Here is a 7729-nt window from a genome sequence, read left to right as displayed (position 1 = left end):
TTGGCTTGCCCAACTCAACAAGTTGGGCAACTGGCTTGCCCGCCTACCTAACTGTAGAATGGCGTCGCTGCGCTTGGTATTGTCCACGAATTAAAGTCAGCGCTTCTATATCAACACATACGCCAACTGCGCCTGTATTTGATCCAAAAAAACTACTTGAGACGCAATTTTATAAATATCCAATGCGGGAAAACCAACTGAACGAGCTTTCAAATGCGTATTTTTGGCGTTCGATGTCGAGGAACGCATTGCCGATTATGAAAATTTAAAAACAGGGCCCATTTTGTATATTGATAGCCATCAATTTCGCAATGTACCTTTGCCCCCAAAAAATCAAGAAACAAAAGCTTATTAGTTGATTTTAGCTAATTTATTCTTTAATTATTGGTCCATACGAAGTACACAACGTCCGCCTTCCTGTACAATCTAGCTCAACAGACCGCACCAACGCATGTCATTTTTTTTAAATAAAAATCTCTAAGGGTTAAAAAATCACCCTTTATATTTGCTCCATACTGCCTTTGAAAATTGAACTGCGGTTTCAACGAAATTTTAAGGATGCGCACACCTTTTGTCGTTTCATGTTTTAATTTAACCAAAATGCCGAACCATGGGTATTAGGACCTGCGTCACGGCTATCTGCCAATGACAGTGAATTCCACCAATTCTTCTGATTTATCTGAATAGACAAAAGAAGTGAGTAAAACGTTTTGACGTGCACTGCGCACTACAGGACGTCATGTGAAAGTGTCCCAAAAAGAATTAGAAGCTTTTACCCGTTATAAGTGGAGTACTTCAGATGGTTACCTGCATGACCAAAATGACTGCCCAGGAAACATACTCGGCTTATTCATAGTAAGGCGAATTCGCTCTTCGCGAACGAGCAGCAGATGCGCACTTTGATACGAAGCCGCCAGGCTTCTCGCTCTTGCCCGGAGTGGAAAAGTAAGCTACACCACTTCCATCCTCTCCCACCCCATGAGAGCGAAAACTCTGAGAGCCGCATGGCCCAGTCTCACTGGATGTGGTACAGGGCAGCTTCCTTAGAGCTCTCACATTTCTGCCCACCCTGATAACACTGTGATTAGACGGATGGTGAACACCATCCAGAAGAAATCTCGTAGCCCGTAAACAGCTTTTTCACTTCGGTAGACGGGTAGGCAGGTATTCTACATAAACCAAGAAAAGTTACAGGGCAAGCGGAACAATGCTGCCTGCAGCTTCTTGCCCTGCTGACAAGAAATCAAAGTTACATTAAGACTTTCCGGGAGACGAAGAGCCTTTCTCCGTACGTGACGCCAAGTGACGCAAGATGACGCGAAACAAAAGCGCGCAAGGTGGCTTCGATCTCGCGCGTCACGAGCGCGCACGAAAGTAACTTTCCACGATAAAACGTTGCCCGCCAAGAAACGTCGCGAACCCGTCTGCACCTTGTTTGCATACCTCGAAAAAGCCAGGATATTGGTTCGCACGACGCGGCTTCGCGCCTTCATAGCGCTCGCTGTTTCAGTTCCGCCCACGTTGTGAGACAGAGGCGAAGGAAATAAGCAGAAGTAAAGAAGCGGTAGGGTAGAAGAGGGCAAGAAGAAACGGATAACCATTTCTTCTATATCCTAAGCCGATGGCTCTGTAATACCGTCTTTCCCTTTTTTTCGCTTGCCCAATGAAAGACAAAAGTGAGGGAAGCAGCTTGGGACGGAAAAGAAGAAGAAAAGCAAAGCGCGAAACTGCCGTGCCGCCATGCGTGAGGAGCAGTTCCAATGGAGAGCGGCGCATGCGCCGATTAGTTTTCCCGCCTCCGGCCGGCGCGCTCCGGCGTGGCTGCATTGTGAGGTGCGCCGTCGGCGGAGGTTGGCGGACTCGGCCGCCGGACCCCAGCGCGAGCGCACGGCCAGCGTCGTTGCTCCTCCGTCCGGCGTTGGAAGTCGTTTGCTCCGGTGCGCCTCGACAGTCGAGCAAAGTTTGGAGAGCGGAGCGCCACGCGGGTCGTCCGCGAAAGTTCTTGCAAAGTAACTTTGTGCCAGCGGAGCGCCTCCCTTGTGGCAACGGAACGGTCTCGCTGTCAATGAGCCCTGCACGGTAAGTCGCCAGCTTCGAATGCCCGACTTATTTCACGGTGCAAGTTGAAGTGCCATCTTCATTTCGTGGGGCGGTTTCGCACCGAAAATTAATGTTGTAGCGTTGTGTTCTCCTTGCGGCTATTGTTACACGGGTTGATTGTAAATAAATATGCGCTAGTGTCACTCAGTGTCCGCATTTCTCACCTGTTAGACACTTATTGTAAGCTGTCAAAATGTAGCCAAATACAGAACGGATTAACGACTGCGGGTGCCGGGTAAGCCAGTCCTGGTACTCCACACTCGTTAATCTGTCCACTTTTTTTTTTCTTAAAATAAGAAAACCAAACAAAGAATTTAATTTTTGTTTGCCCCTTTTTGAGCGATAGACCCATCTCGGGGAAAAACCTTTGATTTATTTTTTTTTTTACATTCCAGCAGCTCCGAGCGGAAAATGGAAGTCGTAAGTTTAGAAGTATGAGCATAAAATAAGAGGGGCATACGCCAGAAAGTGGCAATGTACGAAAATAAGTAGTTTCGAGCCTCTGAAAGCAACCTCATGACATCTTTTATCCCTTTCACGCTATCATTTTCTACAGCTTTATTTTCCACAGAATCACACGGAGAGCCATTAAGTTTTTGCATCATGACAAAGGATGAATGATGGGCTTAAAATCGAGATTCCCTTACCCTGAAATTTTCTTTTTCAGAAATAAATAAAAAAAGAGGAAACAGTTGGACCACAAATGCATTAGATGCTGCAAAAATTATAGACGCGAGATTTCCGCAGCGGAAGACGAGACATGATCAAATCAGAAAACCAATACATGCAATATTTATGCTGACACCTCACTGTCCTTGCATGAACTTGAGTCCGTGATACACGCGCGTAGTACACCGCAAATATTTAATACCTATGTTACCACCTGAACAATTTTATGCACGAACGTAATTCAGTAATAGTTTCTGAAACTCAAGTCGCGCACATTTTCGTAGGTAAACTGGGATCGCGCTTACCGAGTTCCAGCGAGTAGAAAGTATCGTAGCAGAAAAAAAAAACTGCCGCGCTAGCTGATCGCTGTCGTTGTAGTAAAGGTATAAGAAAGTTTTCAGTGTATGGTCCAATGTTCAAGCGTGCAAAATTCATTCAAGTAAATCTGTAAACGGGTAAGCCTTTGGCACAAGTTCCAGCCTTGCCACCTGGCAGCCCGGGCTAGATTTCTTCCTGACAAGCTGAAAATTGCAATGAACTCCGTTAGGATACGCACGGCGCGTACTGAGAGCATTCCGCTCGGCTGCCGATGTGCAAATATAACCGGAGAACGGGTCGCACTCACAAGCGCACACACTCACTCCCACACACGTGCACGCGCGCGGTTGCCTGCGCCCATAAAAATCAGACTTTCTGCCGCATTGCGAAACTCCGAGTGAGAGTTACTGAAAATGCACGTTCGCGACCTCATATAGCACAAAACTAAACAAGGTCGCTTTTATTCCACGTAGCTCTTGTCTTCTCGAAGTTTGTATTATCAGCCCTTGGAAAAGTGTTCAAGGCAGAGAACTTTCAAAATCAGTGAGCACGTCTGTAGCGAAGCCCCTATGCTTGCGGGTCAACTCAGTTTCTTTTCCAACGTCGCTGAACGGAGCCGGACGTTGTTTCAAGGCTCTTACGCCCACAGATGTGCGATTCAAAAAGAACTCGACGTCAACAACCGCAGAAAAGGCAAGTTGGAAGGTTCGCGGTAACCTTTATATTTATTTCGACGCGAAGCATTGCGGGTCTGATGCCATAGAATTGATGCGGGGAGGCAACTCTTCCCTTTCGTCGGTCGTTTCTCTCGTATCAGCTCTGCAGGCACGTAGCCGTGGTCGTCGAACTTCTGAGAACCGTTGCTTTTCTCTTCTGTCGAGTTTAAATTTGGCTCAGAGTATGGTCCACCACAAAAGAGCCTTCAAAAAAGTGCCTTAAAGTTCCCCCCCAAAGTGCCTTAAAAGTTAACCATAAAAGCGCACTTGTATGATGGACTTTTGTAATAGATCTTCGGCGGGAGCCAAGGATCACTGAAAAACGATTGCAGGAGATGCGCAGCAATACATAAAAGTATATGAAAACAAAAAGAAAAGGGGAACGAAACAATCAACACGTCAACGGTACTTTCTCTTTACCATGCCGCCTGTCCCAGCACCGGCCCAGCAAGGACAGCGGTCTTTTTTTTTTTTCAAGTTCTCGTTCCCCATCTTACAGCGCGCACTTCCCACTTCACACCCTCATTCCACTGACTAGTGCTTCCTTCTCGTAGCAAAGTCCCTATTTAATCCTTGGCAATAATGAACGAATTGCCCGCACAAAGACAAGTCCTCTTGTTCAATTGCTTCAATTTTTTTTTAAGGGAAATGAAAATCTAGACCGTTATCCGAGCAGTAATGGTCGGTAGGTGTACCTTTTTATTTCGCTTGAGCCGCGTTCGCTGTTGAAACTGTGTTTTGGACTTCTGAAACTGGCAATTTGCGCGTAACGTTTTTCAGCCCACTTACTCAGCCATTTATTCTCCTTGAAATCTGACATTCGCTCTCCTATATCTTTGGAACCGATATATCGCGGTCAAATTAAACCATAATTACTTAGCACCTCCGTTATTTTTTCTCCTCTCTATAATTATATTTTTGGGCACTTTATTTTCATAAGAAATTCATAAGTTGACACATAAAATGCAAAGCTACAAAGCAAAAAAAGAATAGTTTCCAGTCAGTAAATTAACCATTCCAGTGGGCAGCAATAGAATGCGACCATATTTCTCTTATTTGTCCTAATATAATATCCGTAGTGAGGGTTCCTTTTGAGCGCAGAGAGTAAGTTTCCTAATTTTTCTCTTCAGAAACATAAAAGTTTAGGCTAGTTGATCTGACGTAATTCAACAAAAAAAAAGAACTCATTTCAAAGCTACCAGGGCATGAGGATGTCGCAGAACGCTAAGTTTCACATTTATATTCGCATCTGCCACCCACCGCATAGTATATACAGGTAGTCCCATGTAACTTGAGCCAATGCTCAAAAAATGAAAGGCATTTCGGATGCGAATTGAACCGAACTCATGATGTTTTCACGAGCCTAGTGTAACTCAGGCTATTTTTATTTTCCCCATAACTAATTAATTATGTGTAATTACCTAGCATTCTATTTATTGGCTTCAGGCCCCAAGCGTGGTACAAAAGTTGCATAGTAGCTTCAGTAATCACCCATTAAATTGTTTTCTGTGCAATATTTCTCACGCAGTCCATTTTCCACGTTCTAAAAAAAACGCGAGAAATAAAAAAAAACGCGTGGCGGAGTCCTTGCGCTCTCCTGTAGTGCTGCTCTCAAGCGTGCAATAGTTGAACAAGGTCGGCTGCAGCATCTCTATGGCCCCGGAGAAGCAACAGGGCTCTATTCCGGTTGTTGGTTATAGTGCCACTGTGAATTTCGCACCACACATTAAACGACCACTGATATGGATTATATGCCTGCAAAACCCAGCGGGAGTTTTAGTTACTCCAATATTCAACGTTGTGGATGGTCAATTGTGCATTACGCGCGAAGTAGCTTCATCAGTCTACAGTAACTTAACAAAATTTGGGTCCTCTTCAGTTTTGGTTAGAGTCCAGATTGGAAAGTCTTTTTTTTATTTTGGAGTAGCGGAGCTCCAACATTTGATATAGGGGCACATGGTTGGAATGAAGCTATCTGTCTACACTCAATACTTCGATACTCCAGCTTCAGCACTCTCACTACGAACACGTGCCGTGGGCCCTGAAGAAAACTTTGACTATCTGTCATATATACATGTATATCTGTACCACCTCGCCAAGGATCGCAGATTCATGTCGTTTCTTCGGTAAGGAACCATTTTGCCTGAGTCTCAAATGTACGCACAATTTACGTTGAGCTTGGACGCGCACCTGGATGCCAGCGTTGAAATAGCTTAACTTCCTACCTTGTATGTCCACTTGATGCACCTAGAGCCAGAATCCTATCCGATATTTTCACATTGGAGTGTGGCATGTCTACTTCTCTAGGTAGGTCGCACCCAAGTAAAGTTGCTCTCGAGAGCACGTAGGGTTATGGATGCCTGAGGAGCACCTGATAAATGGAAACTAGTCGGTATTGATTCACACGACATAGAAACTGGGTCAGGTCATTTTTACCCAACGGCGAAATTGCTGCAGCTGTCATCTCCTTCCATCATTCTCACGCGCTTCACCCTTTCCTTCCATGATGCAGAATCAAGAAGCTATTCTCTTTTTCTCTCGCAGACTTGGACGCTTTATCGCTTCCGCAACGCTGAGCCAGCGGCATGCATTTGCGCTGGTATGCAACAAGAGCCCGAAACCCATATACCTACAACCGGCATAGTGCCTTGTCGCTTCCCAGTGGCCACAGTCACCCGGCAGCCGACATGGTTCACCCATTACACGTTTGAAAGCTGCACAATAGCAGTGCGCAAGCGTCCGGTCAAGTGGTTATTTTGATATTTCGCGTGCTTTCTTATCAACGCAGATAAAAGGACTATGTGAGACATATCAAGTAGAAAACAATTTAAAAGGTGATTTGTGGAGGTGCTCTACAACTTTTCATATCGCGCATAGGGTGTGCAGCCACTAGTTAAAACTTTGGTAATGAATTAGTTATGGAGCAAAATAAAAATAGCCTGAGTTACTCTTGGCTAGTGCCAACTGTGTCCGCTCGGATGAATTCGCGTGCCAAGAATTTTTTTCCTTTTTGAAGTCTTTGCTCAAGTTACGTAGAACAGCCCATATCATAACAGGTGTTTAACCTAAGATGTTCTGCAATTTTAAAAAATAGACTTTTTGAGTTAAAAGAGCGCCCTTTTTTTAGGCATAGCGTTGTCAGCGGTGTAGCGCATAAGAATAAAGCTAAGACGTGCTAACTAGTAGGCAGGTTAACTAATATGGAGTAGTTAACTTTTAAATTGTTATTGTTAGTCTCCTTATTTATTGAGCGGCGTGTGTTGCCCACTGTAAGTTACATCCGTATCGGTTTTTAGACCTTCGGGAACGCAGTTACCCTCGGCGCTGTGGACCAACAAATTTCGGCTGTTTCGATGAGTTACGTGTACTGGATGGGGTTGCCTTTGCCTGCAAGCTTTTCGAAAGCGCGTCCATTCTGGTGCGGTGCAGCCAAAATTTGTTGGGCCAGAGCTCTGAGGGTAACTGCGTTTTCGAAATTCTAAAGCCTAATATTGATATTACTTACGGTGGACTACACGCCTCTCAGTAAATAAGAAGACTAAGAGTAACAGTTGAAAGATTAACTGGGACCGCATTCCATAAGCTGTCCATTTTTCGATGTCCATTTCACGTCCATTCGGTCCTCTGTCACTGGTCACTTATAAATACCCCCGGCTTTCAAGTGTATGGGGCAAGCGAATTGGACATTGGGTGGTTGCCGACCGGACCTTACCATTGTCTGAAAAGGGATGCAGTATGCAGTCAGTCATGAGGTGCAGTCAGTCATGAGCTTATGTACTTAATGCGGATAATACCGATACAGTGCTGGCTGCACGTGCAGCCCTAAAATGACATTTTCGTACGGGCACCGTAATGTACGCTTGTTAAAGAAAATAGGCAAGGCTTTCAGAAATGACGATTTCGTGCCTTGTAACACCATCACTTCA

At 45.0% G+C, this 7729-nt stretch overlaps 1 protein-coding gene across 2 annotated transcripts in view; it reads left to right on the top strand.

The window, feature by feature from the left end:
* Positions 1 to 1841: 1841 nt before the first annotated feature.
* Positions 1842 to 7729, top strand: part of LOC149352148 (QRFP-like peptide receptor) — a 212281-nt gene continuing 206393 nt past the window's right edge. For both annotated transcript variants that reach the window (XM_089577117.1, XM_089577119.1), the window contains exon 1: positions 1842 to 2079. The gene's annotated coding sequence lies outside the window, so the exon portion shown is untranslated. The remainder of the gene's footprint in view (positions 2080 to 7729) is intronic.

This window comes from Amblyomma mixtum, chromosome 3, assembly GCF_055824585.1.
Source record: "Amblyomma mixtum isolate Tamu chromosome 3, ASM5582458v1, whole genome shotgun sequence".
In the NCBI taxonomy this organism is placed as follows: domain Eukaryota; kingdom Metazoa; phylum Arthropoda; class Arachnida; order Ixodida; family Ixodidae; genus Amblyomma; species Amblyomma mixtum.
Note: the sequence above shows the minus strand (reverse complement) of the source record. Positions and strands in the feature narration are given on the sequence as shown.